General features: G+C 35.4%; 1 protein-coding gene across 7 annotated transcripts in view; it reads right to left on the bottom strand.

Annotated features, from left to right (window-relative positions):
- LOC135133217 (protein alan shepard) overlaps positions 1–21329 on the bottom strand; it is a 170868-nt gene that overhangs the window by 45143 nt on the left and 104396 nt on the right. For 2 of the 7 annotated variants that reach the window (XM_064061535.1, XM_064061538.1), the window contains exon 1: positions 5886–6080. The exons of the other annotated variants lie outside the window; for them this stretch is intronic. The gene's annotated coding sequence lies outside the window, so the exon portion shown is untranslated. Of the gene's footprint in view, positions 1–5885; positions 6081–21329 lie in introns of those variants that run through there. 7 annotated transcript variants of the gene reach the window in all.

Below are 21329 nucleotides of genomic sequence, written 5' to 3'. Positions count from 1 at the left end.
ACGATATTCCTTAAATGTACATAAATTTTGACAACAATCGGCCAAGTAGTTTTGGAGATCATCTGTCTCATACAAATCGGCGACAGACAGACGGACACAGGAAATCTATTTTTTTTTTCAACTCCATAAAGGGTAAAAATAGGTTATTTAAGAATTAACAGATATCATAATGTCACTGAAGAAATGAGTTTATTTTCAAAAAAACTTGAAATTTGGCATAGCACCCAAAAAAATCAAGAATTAGTTTTGAAAAAGCAACGTTTCAGGACACAAAATTTAATTTCTTGTATAAAGTTTCTATTTTATTAAAAATACACGATTTTTACTTCCCGAGCGTAAGCTAAGTGCCACTTTTATCTTTTCTTGATGTTTCATGACCCCTACAGTACGGAAAAAGTAGTCTCCCGTTTCCGTCTCTCTGTCTGTCTGGTGTCTGTATCCATTTTTATTAGACAAGTAATTTCCGAAACTGCTGGACCGATTGTCGTCAAATTTTGTACATATATTAAGAAATATCATGTAGATGGTTAAGTATTACCCAAAACTTGGATAGTCCCCACCAATAATTTGATGACGTCATTTCATTGAATCGTGTCTTAGAATAATTTTAATGTTATATAAAAATATACTCCTATATTTGTAGTGTACGAATCCGTTTTCAGTTTTTTCGCTAAATGTTCAAAACTTCGCAAAAACAATTCCAAGCTTCAATACGCTTATATTACCAACACCGGACAGGAGTAATAATTGTAATAGGCTGCAACTACTTTTTTTTTGTGCTGTGACTAGTATTATCGATGTTGATGATTTCATTACCAATTTTTTATTGGTCAAATTCAGAACGAATCTTGATAATAATAATAAAATAAGAATTATAATATTCAGATTAATTGCTGGATTGTGGTTTATTCAAATCAAACTAATTTCTACGTGACATTCTTTCGATGTATAAACATAAATAAACACTCGAGAATGCTATGTTTCAATGTACTTTAGGAGCGAGGGAAGTTCTGTCGAAACAACTTTCGACCAATTTTTTTTAAAACATGCAGAGTTATTTCTATCCAACTCAAAAAGTCGCCGATTTTTTGGTTGGGGAAAACAGATTAATTTTGATAGGTTCAAAGTGACACTTTTGTGAAAATTATGCATACATTCATATTTTGGATTAGCTCCTGCAAATACATGTGAAAAATAAAAACATAATTAAAGTAGAAAAACACCGCATTCAAAGTTAAACTTTTAATAAACACTTGATTGGCAAATTTTTCGGATGGCGTCATTAATTTTGTCGAGGGAAAGTCGTGGTGTCCAACTCGGACAGGAATCTATCAATAAAATCTAATTTTCGTTTTTTAAACAGGAGTACACTTTTTCAAAATTTTTGGCAAGATTATTTTGGTGCCTAGGCGAAAAACTCAAGGCAGATTCATAAACCACATATGTGGGAGTGTATTACTCGTATTTTATAAAATTTAATGTGAAAATTTTTGAGGGCATGTCAACAAATTATTTATTATTTGGTGGGGCTGAGACAAATTTTGGTTAGCCTTTTTTATCATCTACACGATGTTCATAACATGCATCTAAAATACTCTAGGGATCATGAAACGCCAGTAGCCATTCTGTCAGGAAGACAAAAAAAATGAAAGAAAAAGAGAAATTTGCATTTTCGTTTTTTTACAAACTGTAGATTATTAGAAAACAAAAAATTAAATTTTCGTCAAAATGTTCAAATTACAATAAATTTACGTTGGGTACATTTCGGGTTAAATTCCACGCGCTGGATGTAGGTTACTGCGCTAAAAATCCAGCTCAAATCTCGTATGTGAGAGACCCATCAAGTATATTAATCCTGGTTGTTGTGGAGGAAGTAAAAGAAACCGTACAAACAAATTATCAAAAAATAAGGTTTCACGTTGTAAGTTATGTCTGAATGAAAGCAATTCAATTCCAGGCCTAGAAGATTGTGCTACGTGTCAACCATCACATAACATAAATCCAGTTTTAATATAAACCAACGTCTTTCAGACATCGTTTATTATTTGTCTGAAGACAAAACGCTGCTCAGGTTTCTTTATTGATTAGTCGAAACTAAAAATGTGACAATTTTGCTTTTTTTTTTGAAAATCTCGACCGAGCGAACTGGTTCCAACTCAAATAAAAGCAAAGAAGTCTAGTTGTAAAAATAGACCTGTCGGTTTTTTGGCACCGGCAGCATCCTCCTACACACCCCCAATCCATCTTTCGAAAACAGTCAAAACCACGCATCAAATTTGGTCAAAAGTACGTCTGGTCATTGGTCTTTGCAGGAAGTCGCCAACCCGAAATTTAAATACAATGTCCAACCAGCGTCATCTCTACATCACCTTTCCTAGACCTTCTTCAATCAAACAAAGATTAAAAGCCAGTGACCCAATCAAGTGCAAAGATTACCAGCTAAAATAAGACCGATTCGTCAAAGACGCCACAATCTCCTGCAAAACCTCGACCCCGACGAACCCCATACTGCACCTCCCCCGGCCACACCCACGCCTCGACTTCCGTCTTTCCGGAACCTAGGCACCGGCGTGGCAAGGTGAAGTGCACCATGTTAATGTGTCAATGGTAAAGTGAGGCCGGTCGTCACGTGAGCTCTCGCAGAAAGAAAGCCTCTCTCCGCGGCCCCGTTCACTCACTACATCCGGGAGCAGCAAACTCTCGGACATGCAAGTCGTGCCTGCACCCGAGCCTATTTTTAGGGTGAAAAAACCGCTCCGATCCATCTGTCAATCTATGGTAATTGCGCCCATCTTCATCCGCAAGAACGCATTCCTTCGGCGGTGCCGTGAAGGAATGCACTTCAATGCCGCGGCCACGTCCGAAGAATCGCACGGCATATAAGCGAATCTGGGTTAGTGGAGGTCACTACTCCAAGACGGCCGGGATGGCCGTCGAGCCCTTGGAGTCGGCGGTCGGGCGTTTGCTGCCACCCGATGGATCTTCTACGTGACTTTTGTCACCGGCGGATTTGGCCGACTTCGTTTTCTAGTGTCCGAGGTAGCGGACTGCGCCTACTTCGGGTCCGTCGACCCCCTCAAGGTCACCGCACGTCTGCTTCGCGATGCGAAACATTCAAATTAAAGCCAGTTGAGTTCCTCTTTCCATCTAATTCGATCTTGATCTACTTTCTTGGCGAGCGAGATGCCGGTACAATGGGGGAAAATCGGCGCTCGTGGAAGAGAAACAAGATCCTGGGTTCTCACACTAGATGAGCAATTACCTTACATTTGCGATTTCGGTTTTAAAAACTGAGATAATCGATCATTATTCGGGTAAACCCACAATTGTCAATGGCGAGTACCCTCTGCTGCACTCGGCGGAATGAACCTTGTCCGATCTCGTCCCAAAAACACGCATAAAACGGCCTACTTTTTCGGTTACCAGTTTCAATGATGTCACAACCTTAAAGCTCACTTCTAGCGAACACCGAAGTTCATAATTCAGAGTTTATGAATGTGGAATGCGACTGAGGCTAGATTCCAACGGTAGACACAACATAGACACAATGGACGCTCTAAAAGTCAATTGGGTTTTTCGCAAATTAGTTTTTAGGGTTTGTAATCTTTGTAGAAAACCCACTGAAACATTAAGGCTGTAATTTTAGATTTGATATAATCCAATTCACCGTATTTGGGTCAACTGCCATTTTGTGTCACTCCAAGGTTAAATTTAGTTATGAATTGGAACCGCGCACAGTGCTGTGACGTCATCGTTAATCGTAATCGTAAATTGACGAATGCTTGCAAACTTGTTTTCATAAACTTTACAAACGGTACGGAATAGTATGTGTATTTTTAGAGTTCATCAAACGTTTAAACATAGGATAGAACGCTGGCTATGTTTTGTCAAGTGATTACCACTGCGGTAGTTCTTAACCTACACTTAATGGAAAATTAAATAAAAAGAGAAAAACTGTCTCCGGTCTAATTTTTCTACAGCACTGGCTTCTTGGAGGAATTGGTTCCCTGGAAGTTTGTCTCGGCTTGCTGTATTTTACCGAGTTTCGTTTCTCAAGCTGTAAGGTTATTGGAAACATGGTCAATCATTAATCAAAATTTATCCGTAATTTTACAATTTTGCCGAATTTAAATTTGAGTGTGCTTGGGAAAAAAACCTAAGTGTGCTTATTTAATTAATTAGTCTTTCCTCTACGTTGAGAAGACAAAATCAATCAAATTTCATTTTCTTTTAACTGGTGATGCTTGTAATCTGAACGTGCTAATAGTCGAAATCTTTCAAAGTATGAACATAAATAGTCGAAGTTAAGCATGTATTGAGCATCTGAGAATATCGAGCGAAATTTTTATAGATATTTATAGTTCTGCCGAAATAAACTTTTTTTATTTGTCATTTTTAAGTGGTGTGTATAATCTGTTTTTGACATTTTGTATTTACTGTTCAAGTTCAATTTGCACGTGCTAAAGCCGATCTTAATTATTGTGTTACTGTCATTAACATACGATTCAACCGACAAACACATGCGTCAATTTGACGTCGTCTGGTTAAAATAACGTCACTAGTTGATTATCGATCTAAGGACAGCATGTTTAGGTAATACTTTGCATTTTGCTGCGTTTATCCCGATTGGGTTACAGTATGTTTGCAGTTTTTAGTCACTTATTTACTTCAATTTAAAAAAATCAAGAACAAAATCCTTTTTTATGATTTGGTTTTGGTTTGGTAAATTTTTGCCAAAAGTGGAGCCCCTCAGGGTCCCACCTCATGTCCCTTGTTGTGCCATATTTGTATTAACGATCTACCAAAATCGTCTTTGCGATGATCTAAAATTATTCGATCTTCTTAACAACAACATAGATACAAAATTTACCCATGCCAAGCCAATCAATTAACTATTCGGTGTTTACACAGACATAAGAATGTTATAAGAATTCTATTTTAGGAAATTCCCCTGATACTGCCTCAAGAATGAACAAACATCATTACATTTAAGGACAACAGCATGTGATTAGTTTTAGAATTCCTCCTACTAATTCCAATTCGTTTTACTCTTGATCAATAGTAGTCTTCGTGCTTTTTGCCAAATGAGCACACTGGTACCTCCGCATCAAACTATTCACCGTCCGTCGAAAAAAAGGTCACCGAATAGTGTTGACCGGTCGTCCAGCGCAAACCTCGAACGAACTTGAGCCTTATTAAAGTCGACTTGACAATAGTTTGCGTATCCTGTAGATGTCCTTCCTTCTGCGATCGACACCCGCTGAATTTTAATCGGGTTCAATAGAACCTTAATCGACGATAAGATCTGCAGTGACGAAACCGGCATTCTAGAGCGATTTTTTCCTACGTCTTGACCAACTGCAATTGACCCCATTAATGTTTAAAAATTGAGCAAGCGCCAACACGAGCACAATGATTAATGCAGGAACGGTCCGAAAATAGTCGTTCGGAACTCAAACGCAAAAATTTGGATTCCCAGCTCCTCGAAGACGACTTAACCTAGCCCAACACATCAACAAGTTTTGACTCACTCCGAACCCGGCGGGTTCCTTATCGCGTTGGCGAGGAGCGTACCAGCGATAAGGCTGTTTGGGTTAGGGTGAGCCCGACTGTCGAATACGGGGACCTCCTGACCCCGCGCCGCGAAACCTGACGCAAACCGACAATTTAATTTCATTTTTTGTCTCGGTGCCTCATTGCGGCCGACACGCACACGCTGATAAAATATTACCGACTTGAGTAAATAAGTGGAAGTCATCGACCGAATAATAAAAAAGAAGAAAGAGATAAATCTATAAATAGTGCGCCGAGAGCCGACCCGTGTACCGCAGGTACATGTGCATTCGGGAAGACGGTTCGAATTTCGCCGCCGGTCACCGCCTCACCTAGTCCTTGGATGCTGCCTCGCGAGGGTATCCAAAGGGCAGACACGACACATAGCACACAGAACGCCCGGACCGGACACGAATCGAAGAGGCCTCGCGAGAAAACAAAACACTGCCACATAAACATATGACACACATGCACGGATCACATGATTGAGTCGAAGGCTGGTGAGCCACTGAACGCCGCCGTCGCTCGACTGGATTATCTATCTATCTTCTAAGCAAGCCGACCGCGATGCAGCGCAGGTTCATCCGCGGTCACGAAGAGGACCTCTCGAATTTTGCGAAGGCGAAGGCCTTGCAGAAGGCACGTGGATGTCATTTGCGCCGGGTCCAGAAGCGCCTGCGGTGCGTGTTCCCGTTTCCTGGGGGAATTTTAATCCGGAGTTGTTTATTCTGGCGTCTGGCATCCCTCAAGGGTACAGTCCCGACCCCGGTTTATTCTCTATTTAAAGACGGTGTTCACACGAGCTGCTTTGGTTACCGTTTGGTGATGACCTAAGAGTGTTTACTAATTCTAACGAAAACAGAACAGTTGCAAATTTTTCTTCAAGTAAACATCTAGCGGAAAAATGTGGCCAAACATGTCAACATACTTTCGTGCCGAAGGTGTTTTAGAATATCAATGCTCAGGTTTAATGTCTTAAAGATAATGGTTTACCCCCAAGACCCAACTTGATTGGTTGTGCTTCTAATGGAATTAGGCAACATCCGGTGTGCCCCAAGGCAATCACTTAGATCTGATAGTTCTCCACATCTTTTTCAGAAGTTAATCTAATTTTTTATTTTATACATATTGATGTCCTAAAAAGAGAACATGCCCCACCCACCCACCCCTTCTTCGTCGTTCTATTGCCCGCTGCATGAAATGTGAAACTTATATAGATTCTGTTTGTTTTTCTTTTCCCTATAGAAACTGTCCGAAACAAAAAATACTGTTTACACTATTTTATAAATCTATGAAAAAAATAATAATCCAGAAAAGATTATGAAGAATTCGGAAAGAATAAAAATTCGAAAAAATGAGTTGTTACTTTCGTCTGAAAAGGAAGGAAAAAAAACTTTTGCTAACGGGTTCGGTTTTCCTCGTGTATATATGGTCCAAATTATAGATAATTCTGGCCATTTCTCGTTTTTTTTTTTTTTTTTTTGTTAATACAGATCCCGTTAGCAAGGGTTTTTCTATCTTTGCTATAGCCACAAGGCAAAAATAGCAACCTAAGTCTACAAGGGCTAAAGGGGTAGAAAGTCTGCAAAATCTAAGAACTCTACAGAACACAGAAAGTCAAGACAGTCTAGATATCCCCTAAAATTCCTAGAGAGTCTAAAAAGACCAAAGAGTATAGAGCTTTAAAAACGTAGAGTCTGAGAAATCTATAGAAATCCTAGAGAAAATAAGAGTCTAGAGGCTCAGCAGATTATACATAATTTAAAGTATCTAGACATCCGAAAAATTATAGACTAGAAAATTCAGAAATCGTAAAAAGTCTAGAAAGTCCAAAAAATACATATACACAATATAATGTAGAGAAATTTTATGCAGCCTAGAGTGTGTAGAGAATCTGAAGTCCAAAGAATTAGAGTCTACGGAGACTAGACATCCCAGAAATTGAGAATGGTGATCTCAGAGATTATGTGAAATTTAAAGAACTTCAAGAAAGTCTAGAAAATGTGCAGAATGTAAGGATGCCATAGAGTAGAGAGAATTTAGGCAATCTAGACATTCTAGTGAATCCAGAGAGTCTGGAGCTTGAACAGAGTAGAGAATTTAGGGAATCTGCAAAATCGAGAAATACAGAAACAGCAAAAACCTAGAGTACCTAGAAATGCTAGAAGGTATAGACTCTAGAGAAAACCTAGACAATCTAGAGAATATAGTGTCGAGAAACTCGAAGCAGTCTAGAGAGTTTAGAGATTTTGAAGTCCAAAGTATTTAGAGAGCCTACAGAGAGCCCATGAAAATCTATAAAATATTGGAAATCTAGAATTCACTGATCTGGGAAATTATGTGAAATTTAAAGAACTTCAAGGACGTCTAGAAAATTTAATGAACAGAGATACAGAACCCATAAAGGAAAGAAAATCTTGAAAGTTTGCAGCATACAAAGATTCTATAGAGTATAGAGAGTGTTGGCAATCTAGAGTTTCTAGCGAGTCTAGAGCCAAATAGCAAACACCCATAGCAGGAAAACAGGAAGCCGAGAGAGTCTAAAAACACCAAAGAGTTTAGAAATTGAAAAACATAGTCTGACAAATCTATAGAATCTAGAGTGTCTAAAACTCCTAGAGAACATAACAGTCTAGAGCCCCAGTAGAGACTAAAGAATTCAGAAATCGTAAAAAATCTACAAAGTCTGAAAAATATAGACAATATAATGTAGTTCAAAAACTCTATGCAGCCCAAGTGTCTAGAGAATTTGAAGTCCAAAGAGTTTAGAGAGTCTACGGAGACTTAGAGTCCAGAAAATCTAGAAAATATTGAAAATCTAGAATCTCGAGATTTCAGAGATTATGCGAAGAGAATTTGAAGAATCTACAAAAGATAGAGAACCCATAAAAGCAAAGGAAGTCTAGAAAGTCTCCAGAATACAAAGATTTCATAGAGTAAAGAAACATTGGGCAATCTAGAGATTCTAGTGAGTCCAGAGAGTTTGGAGTTTGAAGATGGTAGAGTTTAGGGAATTTATAAAATCGAGAAATATTCGCAAATGGCGAATACCTATGGTACCTAGAAACGCTAGAAGGTATAGAGTCTAGAGAAAACCTAGACAATATAGAGAATTCATAAACCGTAAAGAATCCTCAGTCTGAAGAATCTAGAGATTATAGTGTCGAGAAATTCTATGCAGTCCAGAGAGTTTTGAGAATTTGAAGTCCAAAATGTTTCGAGAGCTTATAGAGACTGCAGACCCCAAAAAATCTAGAAAATATTGGAAATCTAAAATTCGGTGATTTCAGAGATTATGTGAAATTTAAAAAACTTCAAGGAAGTCTAGAGAATTTAGTGAACCTACATGAGATGTAGAACCCATAAAGGAAAGAATACCTAGAAAGTTTGCAGAATATAAAGATTCTATAAAGTATAGAGAGTTTAGGCAACCTAGAGAGTCTAAAAACACCAAGAGTTTAGAGATTAAATAGCATAATTTGACAAATATATATAATCTAGAGAACTTTTAGAGTATAGAGAATCTAGAGTGTTTAAAAATCCTAGAGAACATAACAGTCTAGAGGCCCAACAGACTATAGATAATTTAGGGTATTCAGAAATTCGAATAAACCAAAAAACTATAGAATTCAGAAATCGTAAAAAATATGGAAAGTCTGAAAAATATACAGAATATAATGTAGAGAAAATCTATGCAGCCCGAGTGTCTAGAGAATTTGAAGTCCAAAGAGTTTAGCGAGCCGACGGAGGTTAGAAAGTCCAGACAATCTAGAAAATATCGGAAATCTAGAATGTCGAGAGCTCAGAAATTATGTGAAGTTTAAAGAACATCACGAAAGTCTAAAGAATTTGAAGAACCTATAAGAGATAGGGAACCCATAAAGAAAAGGAAGTCTAGAAAGTCTCCAGAATAGAAAGATTTCATAGAGTCTGAAGCTAGAAGATAAGTAGAGTTCAGGAAATCTACAAAATCGAGAAAAATTTGCAAATAGTGAATACCTAGAGCACCTAGAAACGCTAGAAGGTATAGAGTCTAGAGAAAATCTAGACAATCTTGAGTATTCAGAAACCGTAAAGAATCCACAGAATCTGAAGAATCTAGAGAATTTAAAGTCCAAAGTGTTTAGAGAGCCTATAGAGACTACAGGCCCCAGAAAATCTATAAAATCTAGAATTCAGTGATCTCGGAGATTATGTGAAATTTAAAGAACTTCAAGGAAGTCTAGAGAATTTAATGAACCTACAAGAGATGTAGAACTTAGAAAGGAAAGAAAATCTAGACAGTTTGCAGAATATAAAGATTCTCTAGAGTATAGAGAGTTTAGGCAATCTAGAGTTTCTAGTGAGTTCAGAGTCAAATAGTGAACACCCAGAGCAGGAAGACTAGGAAGCCGAGAGAGTCTAAAAACACCAAGAGTTTAGAGGGCTTCCAGAGTAGAGAGAATCAAAAGTGTCTAGAACATAAAAGTCTGGGGGCCTAGCAGATTATATTTAAGATAATTTAGAGTATCTAGAAACCTGAAAAAACCTAGAGTGCACAGAATTCAGAAATAGTCAAAATCCAGAAATTGTGACAAATGTAGAAAATATAATGCACAGAAACTCTTTGCTGCCTAAGTGTCTAGAGAATTAGAAGTCCAAAGAGTTAGAGAGCTTCCGGAGACTAGAGAGTGCAGAAAATCTAGAAAATATTGGAAATCTAGAAAGTCTGCAGAACAGAAGATTCTATACAGTAAAAAGAGTTTAAGTAATCTAGGGATTTTAGTGAGTGCAGATGATCTGGAGCTTGAAAAGAGTAGAGTTTAGGGAATCAAAAAATCGAGAAATATACTCCCAAATAACAAAACATGGAGTCTAGAGAAAACCTAGACACAGACAGTCTAGAGAATTCAGAAATCGTAAAGAATCTACAGTCCAAAGAATCTAGAAGAATCTAGTGAACACAGTGTCGAGAAACTCCATGCAGCCTAGAGTCTTGAGAATTAAAGTCCATAAAGCCTACGGAAATTAGACAGCCCAGAAAATAATGGCACTAGCACAGAATTTAGAGAACTTGGAGATTAGGTGAAGTTGAAAGAAGTTAAAAGAACTTAAAGAAAGTCTAGGAAGTCTGCAGAATATAAAATATTCAATAAAGTACAGAGAGTTTGGAGATTTCAGAGGGTAGAGAATGTCTAGAGAATATTAGAAATCTAGAATCTAGAAATATCAGAGATGTGAAGTTAAAAGAACTAAGGAAGTGTAGAAAATTTGATGAATCTACAGATAGAGCCCATAAAGTAAAGAAAGAGTATAAAGTCTGCAGAACGTAAACTTCATAGAGTACGGAATTTAGGCAATCTAGAAATCCTAGTCAGTCCAGAGAGTCTAAGGAATGTAGAGGGGGACCACTTATGAGGAACCAAAAGTACCTAACAGAATAGTGTCTAGAAACTCTAGACAGCCTAGAGAATCCAGAGAATTTCAATCGTCCAAAGTTACAACTCTTTGGACGATTGAAATTCTCTGGATACTCTGGACTTTAAGGAACTACCGAGGCTAGAAAGTCCAGGACCTCCAGCAAGTTTAAAGTTTGGAGGTCTTAGAGAATATGGAAAGTTTAAAAAACCTGGACAGTCTATGCAATTTAGAGTATTTAAAACAAGAGCGTACCGTTTACGCTAAGTAAAAAATACGTGTTTAATAAATGATAGAAGAGAATATACCCGGCCTTCCTTCCCCGTCTCCGCCTTATTTATCCTGAAAGGAAAGGCGGAGCTTACGTGGAACACCTATAATCGATTTTTTCCATACTCTTAGGTTTGTTCCCGAAACGCAAAAGTACTATCTACACTTAATAAATTAGACTTGGTTGTGACAAAAACTTGCACTTTACAAATAGATTAAAAGTTATGCTCCGCCCACTCATCCCTTTTTCATCGTTTTTATTGCCCATTAGACGAAAGGTGGAGTTTATATTGACCTATTATCTTTCTGTACATTTAGGTCGTCCGTAAAAAGATCTCGATATGCCAGGATATGAAAAAAAGTGTTAATTTATAATTGATTTAGGTCGGAAAAATTTTCCCGCAGACGTTGTGACTTATGGAAAAAGCAGATGACTGAGCAATACGTGTCTACGTTGCAATAAATGTAAGCCATCACTTTCACGTATAAAAATAGTACTTCTCGAAGTACTCGTACCACATTACGACCACCAGTCGCGAACTTCGTCCCCTCACTCCTCCGCGAGTGGCCCCCGCCAGATTGGTCTTTTTCGGCAAACTACACATGTATTTGCCCCAACCTGCCCAAAATGGACCGCGACGGATTCCAGCAGCGAAACCTCAGTATCTTTCGATAGTGAAGAAACTAACCTTTCCAAACATGTGTGTCACTTACTGTAATTTTACATTCCAAGCATTCTACTTGTTGGTTCGCGACGACAAAAACCTGCACGGCCACTTAGTGGTGCATGACTGATTCGTCAAAATCACGAATTCTTCGCAAAGCTGGATTTTGGCAACGCCCGCGTTCGCGTCGTCACGAACTATTTTCGCGTTTGTCTCTTTCCAGCGCGATGGACGCGACAAGGCCCGACCTCTTCTCCTATGCACATGATCGACCTTCCACTCGATATGGTAAATGTACCCAAGGCCAGCAGGATTACTCATATCACCACAACAATGCAAGCGGGCCCATCATTTACCAGGAGGATCTTCGGGGAGGGTGCGCGTCGCAGTGAGCGGAGAGAGTGGCTGGAATGTTTCGCTAGAAAATGAAAATATGGACTGACGACATGGATGATGGTACGCATATCCGCCAAGATTTGCAGTGGACGCTGCAAAACGACCCGATCGACCCGGATGCGGCTCGTAGAAACTACGCCGTAGGGTTTAAGAGTACTTAATTATGATTGAAGATCGAGACCGGAGGTTTCTTCGGGTTTGGGGGGATGGCAGGTTGGCGATTTTCACCCACGTTGGTGCGTCGAGGGAATTTTTCATTTTTAATACAGAAAAATGACAAAATTGAAAGTGGCATACATTTTCAGTCTATAAATAAAGTGTTGTTCGAGTACCAAGGTTTTGAGATGTGTATGGTTAAGTTTTATTCTTGTTGCTTGCAAATATTAGCCAGTTTGCAGAGGCATACAGGTCATGAAGAAGTGTGGAACCGGTTCACTATTTTTGTGCCAACTCTTCGCCGTGATTTTTTTACAACTAAACAGCCTTTTAATACTAATTTAATATTCTTAAGATCGTGTTGGGTTTTTTGGGCGCTGTTTAGATCTTCAGATAATGTAATAATTTTGGGACTGTCACGCTAAAACGGCGATTTGAAATTCTTAGAATTTTAGAAAAACGTTTTTAGAAATTTTGCACCCACACGTAACATAAATTTCAACTAGAAAAAGGTTCTCTAGTTTAGATCTGTTAAAATGATTATTTTTCGAATTGAGTCAGATATAATAGAACAGTTTCTAGACAGACGCTACAATATTATATTAGCAAAATTTGAAAAATTTTCGTTCAATTTAAAAAAAAACTTAAAATTTTTCATTATTGGTTTTAAAGTTGGAAGTTTTGACTTTCAGAATCTAGATTTCAACTTTGTGCAAACTTTAATACTCTCACGTTATCTTTGAACCTTGCACATATGGATTTTTGAACTTCTTATATTTCAAAAACTAATGAAATTACTTTTTTAAAACGGCAATGTCCAATTTTCTATAACTTTTGATATTAAAAATTTGATGGGATTTGATGTTATAAACTACTGGATATAATTATGTTTAAAATTCCATGATTGCACTGAAGTTCCTATTAAATTTTTTCGCTTAACCTCAAAAAATCGAAAATCAAAATTCTGTCGTGCTGAAGCGTGAATGTTAATTTTGAAGTTTTAGTTTCAAATTTTTAATTTTCTTCTTTACTTACTTTCACGTTATCTTTGAATATGGGTAATATCGATGAACTTGTTAAATTTAAAAAATTAGAGGTTTTAATCATGAAACTTAATTTTTTTTTCTATTTTACGTTGATGTAATAAAAAATCATTTACGATTTTAGTATTTAATAGAGAGTAGTATTTAATTTTGAACTTAAATATGCAGCCTTCTTCAATTTTTAATTTTCAAATCTGATTGCCATTCTTTCAAGTTTGGAAATTTTAGGTCCCAGAATTTTTAATTCTAAAAATAAAATGAATAAAACGTCAATTTCAATTTTCTATAACATTTAATATTAAAAATTTGGAGTTGAGGTAATAGAATATTGGACAATATTTTTAAAATCCCATGGCTGCACTCAGGTCCCTACTTGAATTGTTTCGCTTAACCTCGAAAAAAAAAACCGAATAAATTTTTTTTCCGTGCTGAGCGTAGAGGTTGTTTTTGAAGTTTTCAGTTCACAATTTTTATTTTTTTGTTTCTCAGCTGCAATTTCAAAGATTTCACTTTCAGAATCTAAACAGTTTGTTGAAATTTTAATACTTTCACGTTATCATTAATTAAATTTTGATAATTTTCGATAATATTTCAAAAATTAGAGGTTTTAATCATAAAACTTGTAGTATTTCAAATTATCGATTTTTTTGACTATGTTGTAAGGAAAAATTAGTTACGAATCTTACTTTTTTTGATATTAAATCTTGAACTTAAAAATTCAGCTCCTAAATTTTTGCTTAACTTCAAAAAAATCGAAATCAAAATTTTTTTGTGCTGATGCGTAAAGTTTGATTTTGAAAATTTCAGTTCAAAATGTTTAATTTTCTGTTTCTCAGTACTTTCAGTTTTAAATGACGTTATCTTTGGATTCCTAAACTTCCAAAAACTTTTATACTTCAAAAAATTAAATCGTAAATCAAATTTGTGCACCTATACCTCTCAACTTTTAAATTTCGAAGCCAATTGTCATTCTCCAAGTTTAGACCTTTTATTTAGGTTTCTCAATTTCTAATTCAACACTTGATGACTTTTTAAAACGATAATTTTCAATTTTCTGTAATCTTTAACATTAAAAATTGGTACTTGGCGTTATAAAACATTCCATTAAAAATATTTGTGTATTATATTATTATATACATAATTATTGAGTTGTTTTGCTTTTTGTGAAGAAAATGAGTAGAATACTATGCATTCTTGTACCATGAGTTTCTTGTTGTCGAAATAAGTCTATACATATTAAGAAAAAAGGCAAAATGTAGCCCCGCCCACCCGCCCTATCTCAATTGTAATGATTTTTTTATTCGTCGTGAGCCAAGAAGGCGGAGCTTAACTGCAAAATTAAAAATTAGGCCCCACCCATACCCGCCCTGATCTCAATTCTCAATTGTGATGAATTTTTCATTCGTTGTCAGATCGAGGAACGGGGCTTAATTGCAAGATCCATATTTGTTTACAAAAATTTACCATTTTAAACATCTTTTAAGTTACTTGTTCTGAAAAGACCACTACGTATATTAAGAAAAAAGAAAAAATATAAGAAATTGCTAAGATAAAACTGATTTTGGAAGATGATGTACACTCTAAGAAAATAGAGGGTGGGTGGGCCGGGCTAGAACTTGATTGATTTTGGAATATGATGTACACTCTAAGAAAATAGAGGGTGGGTGGGCGGGGCTAGAACTTGACTGATTTTGGAATATGATGTACACTCTGAAAAAATAGAGGGTGGGTGGGGGGGCTAGTATGTGCTAAGATAAGACTGATTTTGGTAAATGACATATCTTCTAAGAAAAGAGAGGGTGGGTGGGTGGGGCTAGAACTTGGAATAAGACTGATTTTGGACGATGATGTACATTATAAGAAAATAGAGAGTGGGTGGGCGAGGCTAGGATTATCTGAAATAAGACTGATTTTGGCAAATGACATACCTTCTAATAAAATTATATATACAATATTTTTATTAAGCATTTGTGTTTGTCAAGTCAGTGATTTCGGAGTCATCAGAATTTGATTTCGGTAATCAGGAATGCGGGTAACTTATGGTAAATTGGAATTTTTGTTTACTCAAGGGAGCATAATAGTTCATTGTATTTTTTTAGAAACTTTTATGCATTAATTTTTCAACAATTTTACCATTTTAAATATGTTTTAAGTTTCTTGTTCTGAAAAGACGACTACGTATATCAAGGAAAAAGGCAAAAGAACTTGCTAAAATATACATATATATGATGCACACTCTAAGAAAATTAAGGTGGGGTGGGCGGGGCTAGTATTTGCTAAAATAAGACTGATTTTGGCAATTGACATACCTTCTAGACAATAGAGGGTGGGTGGGCGGAGCTAGAACTTGCTAAGATAAGACTGATTTTGGCAAATGACATATCTTCAAAAAAAAAAAAACAGAGGGTGGGTGGGCGGGGCTAGAACTCGCTAAAATAAGACTGGTTTTGGAAGATGATGTACAGTCTAAGAAAATAGAAAGTGGGTGGGCGGGGCTAGCATTTACTAAAATAACACTGATTTTGGCAATTTACATACCTTATAAGACAATAGAGGGTAGGTGGGCGGAGCTAGAAGTTGTTAAGATAAGACTGATTTTGGCAAATGGTATACCTTCAAAAAAAATAGAGGGTGGGTGGGTGGGGTTAGAACTCGCTAAAATAAGACTGATTTTGGAAGATGATGTACACTCTAAGAAAATAGAGGGAGTGGGCGGGGTTAGTATTCGCTAAAATAAGACTGATTTTGACAAATGACATACCTTCCACGGAAATGGAGGGTGGGTGGGTGGGGATAGAACTTGCTACGATAAGACTGATTCTGGCAAATGACATACCCAGTAAGTATTTTTTCTAAAAACATCGCATTAATTTTTCAACAAGTTGATATTGTCTTTTATGTCATTTTATAATCTAGTTTTCTGAAAATTTTGAAAATGGACAGAGAAAGAAAACCAAAGAAGGGCAAAGCAGGGGATAGCCTGTGATTGGAAATTGGTATGAACTTACAGGAAAGTTTATGTTGATACATTTTTTCGTTATTTTCTACATAACAGGGTAGATTTTTGGAATTGTGCATAGAGATTAATAATTACAAAAATTGTATTTTTTTTAGATCAATTTTTTAATAAATAATGGACGGTCAAAATTTGGTCGAAATATTTCTATTACATATATGTAGACCAAGCAAATATTAGCGGCAGACCTAACTTTTAAGAAAAAATTATGAACGTCTGTCAAATAATGTTCATTACCTTTCTATTTATGAGTAAACATCTGTACAGGAGCATGATAAAGATGAGTCAAGTGAAGTGGCATTGAAAATAGGGCCAGATCAGGTAGAAAACAATAGAAGTATGTATAGTGGTCCAACTCTGACTTCGTTTTTATGGCACTGCAATCTCAATTACCGCAAGTATTAGGAACTCTTTTGAAAATGTAAATAGCCGTGCCTTAAATCATCTTAAAGGTTTTCGGGCGCATACGGCCCTGGGTAGTGTAGACAGTTGGTCCCTTGTTGGTTTATGACCGCTGGATTACTTACGGCGGAGACCTATTGTGGAACACTTAACTCCTTCACAATAGGATACAGTCATAAAAACTAACCAGCAGTTGGAGCACTATACTATAAAGCAGAGTCCGCCAAATCCTGAATTTTCTGTTTATTAGACGCCAGTAAAAGATGTATTTACAGCTCTAACCATTTTAGATTATAATGGTCAAATATGTACAAATTAGACAGGTATATAACCCAAAACCAGGTAGTGTTGTAAATCATCACCATTGTAATCCTGACCAGGTTATTGGGTGCCTTCAATAAGCACTTTTGGAAACTGAAAAATAGTGTTCACTGTGCCACACATTTTGAACCTTTTTTTCCAGGGTTATCGGAAAAATTACTTCTATCTTTAAAAATTATTTTAAAAAATCAGGAAAAAAAGCATTCATTTCAGCATAACCAACTAATTGGATGCAATTCCCAAATTTACAATTACACAGATCTTTATCTAAATAATGGTGAACTTGAATTTAAAACAAAATTTAAGTGTATACGTTACGTTAAATTTGGAATATTGTTTCATCATCTTTGTTATCTTCTTTCCGTCTGTTTTGGTGACATGTAGTTGATAAAAACCCATGACGTTGTCTTGTTTAAGTTCGCTGTGATTGACATGTATGTAGATTTCTTGGTATTTAGGTCCACACGACGTAGAATTTCTTGAGGAAAATCACCTTTATTTCAATTCATTTCCTGATCACAACGTTTCGAACATAATTGTTTATTCTTCTTCAAGAGTACCGTCAACTATTTGGCATGCTGGTGTTTACAAGTCGGAAATTCAGTGGTCAATAAATTATGTATACGATTTTTCTAATAGCGCGTTGTCAGGTAGCAACGGTCTGTGTAGAAGGTCCTGCTTTATTGTTACATAGATTAAGTAGGATTAAGTCAGGTAAATCGGCGCAGTTTGGTATTGTGCGTTCTAACGAACTGTGTCCAACCGGTTATGGAGGGCTCGGACAGTTGATACCGAAGTTAGTGTTCTATTTATGCTTTTTTCAGAAAACACGAACACACAGGTAAAGTCAAAAAATAGCTAAATACTTGAATTTAACACCTACAGGTTGACTTTTCCTGAAATTGACATTGAACACAAGTTTTGTGTTTTTTTTTGTTAGATATAAATAGACAGTGATTGGAACGATTTTCTTTAATTCGTTTTGTGGTACAACCATTTATCTGAATTAGGTCCTCATTGTGATTATTTAGTCACATTTTTAACAGCGCTTCAGTGGTTAACCCCAGATGTCAAGTTCACTAAAAACTGTCTACAGACCCTTTTTCCAATCAGTCTACTTCTTCCTTCTTTCCTAGTTCTTAATTACATAATTGGAACGAACTTCCTTCCGCTTTATAATTTATTAACGGTAAAGATAATCTTCCAATTTCCTGTAGCCTCAAAAACAACACTGGGTTATCTCGTGACATTTCGCACTGAGAACCAATGATTCATTTAATTGCCACACTGCAATATTAAGTTTTAACTATCAAGAAAAATTAAAAGTTCTTGGGTAAGATACAATTGAGCTAATAACCTTTTCGACTTCTAGATTTAATAACTTAATCTTCTTTAATGATCTGCGGCGCACGACAACCATTACATTTGAACGAATAACAAAAAACGGACTGTATAATTAGTCGTTATCGCTGACGTAAGCCCTGATGCCTTCCAATGTAGCTGAAGCCCATAAATTCTTATAAATTCAAATTGTCCCCATATTTTGGCGCGGTCGCTCCGCACAAACACAAACACCTTTTAATTATTAACGAAATGCAGACCGTACTTTTTTAATCTTTGGGTAATTTATTACTAACGTCAGCACTTTTATTTATACGTGTTAAAGTTCAAAATTACTGAAATATCTCAATTCCGCAGGTGATGATTTCACATTTTTGTTCGTCTTCATTGCTTTTTGACAGTGTTTACATAATTTATATTCATAATATGCAATTAACTGGCCTATTATCATTTAACTCACATTTAAGTCGAATTTAGGCGAGACATGGTGTTTTCAGTATTTCCAAGTAAACAGTTAATTACATCGTGAAGAAGGACAAAAACAAATCCCACGCCACATACCAAAACACTGCGCTACGACGAATCTAAACCGTGTTTGTTTTTGTTAGGTCGTTGAACAACCATTCTGAAATTTACAATCTTGTAATGTAATAATTGTTAACAGGCACCGACTGGCTGGGAATACTCAACAGCAAAAGTGAATTTCATTACAAAATGTGTCACCGCCGTATTGTAGATCTTCAATGTCCGTGTCGAGTGCCAAAAACTGTTGTTATACAATCGCGGGCTTAAAAATAACACACTTTTCTGATTATTTTGAGTTCATGCTTTCTATATATTTTCCAATTCGCTTACACGTGCTTTTACCAACACGAGTACCGTTATTACTTCCTGAGCGTAAGCTAGTGGGTATAGTAACGGAGTTCATCGGACGACTTGCCACTTTCATGTTTTCTCGACGTTTCATCACCTCTAGAATATGAAAAAACTGGTCTCCCCTTTCCGTCTGTCTATCACACATATAAATACAACTATTGGACCGATTGTTGTCCAATTTTGTATGTATAGTAATATCATGTACATGGTAAAACGCTAACCAAAATTTGGCTAATCATCCCCACCACCAAAGGGTTGACGTCATCTCAAAATTTTGGTGGTGGTTTATCAATGCACTCATAGTTTTTAGAATTACTTGTACAGGTGACCCAAAAAAATTAATGATCGAGGCAACTTATTTTTCTGGGTCACCTTTTAGTAAATAGTCAAAAACGACTCTCCCTTTTCCCGAAAATTTGGGAATAAAGTACTGTTATTATTAGGAGTACACTGCATGTATCCAAAATGGTGTGTAACTTTATAATTATTCTCTGGATTTATTTAGTTTGAACCAATTTTTTTTATATCAAAATATTTCGGTTTCAGAATTGTTCGTCTTTTCAACTTTAATTTTTTCAATTTATCATTTTCTCGATCTACAAAATTAAAATTTTTCGTTTTTTCCCTTTTTCGAATTTCAATTTTCCACTTTTCAGTTCCTCAATTTTTAATTTTTTGGTTTTTCAATTTTCGTTTCCTAAATTTTTCAAGTTTTTGATTTTAATTTTTCATTTTGTCGATTTTATATCACAATTTTTAGCTTTTTTGTCTCCTTAAATTTTTCAACGTGTCTTTCGATTTTATAACTTTTCGTTTAATTTTTTATTATTATTCAATTTTTCAAATTTTTAATGTTTGATTTTTGATTGCAATTCCTCGATTTTCCAATTTTTAATTTTTTTTACTTTTGCGATTTTTGGTTTTCCAGTTGTCCAATTTGAGGATTTTTCTAAATTTTAATATTTCAATTTTTCAAAACATATTTCGTTTTTTTGATTTTTAGGTTTCTCAATTTTGGAATATTTTGTTTGTTCACAATTTTTCAAGTTTTTTATTTTCAATTTTTAGATTTTTCAAAGTTTTCATTTTATACCTTTTTCGTTTTTCAATTTCACAATTTTGCAAATTTTCATTTTTTTGAAGCGAAAAGTTGAGAAATCGAAAAATTGAAAATCAAAAAATTAAAAAATCGGAAACAATTGCAATTGCAAAATCGAAAAAGTAGAAAATCGAAAAATTGCAAAACAAAGAACCGAACAAACGAAAAACTGAAACATTGAAAAACTAAAAATCGAAAAAAATTGAAGAACAGAAAAATTGGAAACAAGAAAAAACGAATCCAACGAAAAATTGGAAAATCGAAAAATTATAGGATCGTTAAAATTGCAGGTACTTCGAAAAACTGTAACATTGAATGATAGCAAAATTGAAAAAGTTTTAAAATAAAAAAAAAAAATGGAAAAATTCAAAAATCGTAAAATTAAACAAGTGAAATTGTAAAAATGAAAAATTAAAATATCTAAAATTGAAAAATCGAAAAATTGAAAAATACAGAAACTGAAAATTTTCACATTGAAAAAATAAAGAAAATAAAAATCGAAACCGAAAAATTGAAATACCTAAAAACTGAAACATTCAAAAGTTGAAAAATGGAAAGAGCAAAAAATTATATTGAAAAATTTAAAATTTATAAAAATAAAGAAAATAAAAAACTGAAACGAAAAATTGCAAGTCGAATTAAAAATAGAAAAATTGAAAAGTCGAACAAATGAAAAAATTTAAAATTCAATAATTGAAAAATGGAAAAATTCCAAAATAGTAAAATAATAATAATAATTTTTAAAATACATAAAAATTGTTATTATTATTACATATTTAAAATCAACACTAGAA

This window comes from Zophobas morio, unplaced genomic scaffold (genome assembly GCF_036711695.1).
Source record: "Zophobas morio isolate AGI-343-1 ecotype UQ-CSIRO unplaced genomic scaffold, CSIRO_AGI_Zmor_V1 ptg000021l, whole genome shotgun sequence".
Taxonomy (NCBI): domain Eukaryota; kingdom Metazoa; phylum Arthropoda; class Insecta; order Coleoptera; family Tenebrionidae; genus Zophobas; species Zophobas morio.
This window is presented reverse-complemented; position numbering and strand designations above follow the sequence as displayed.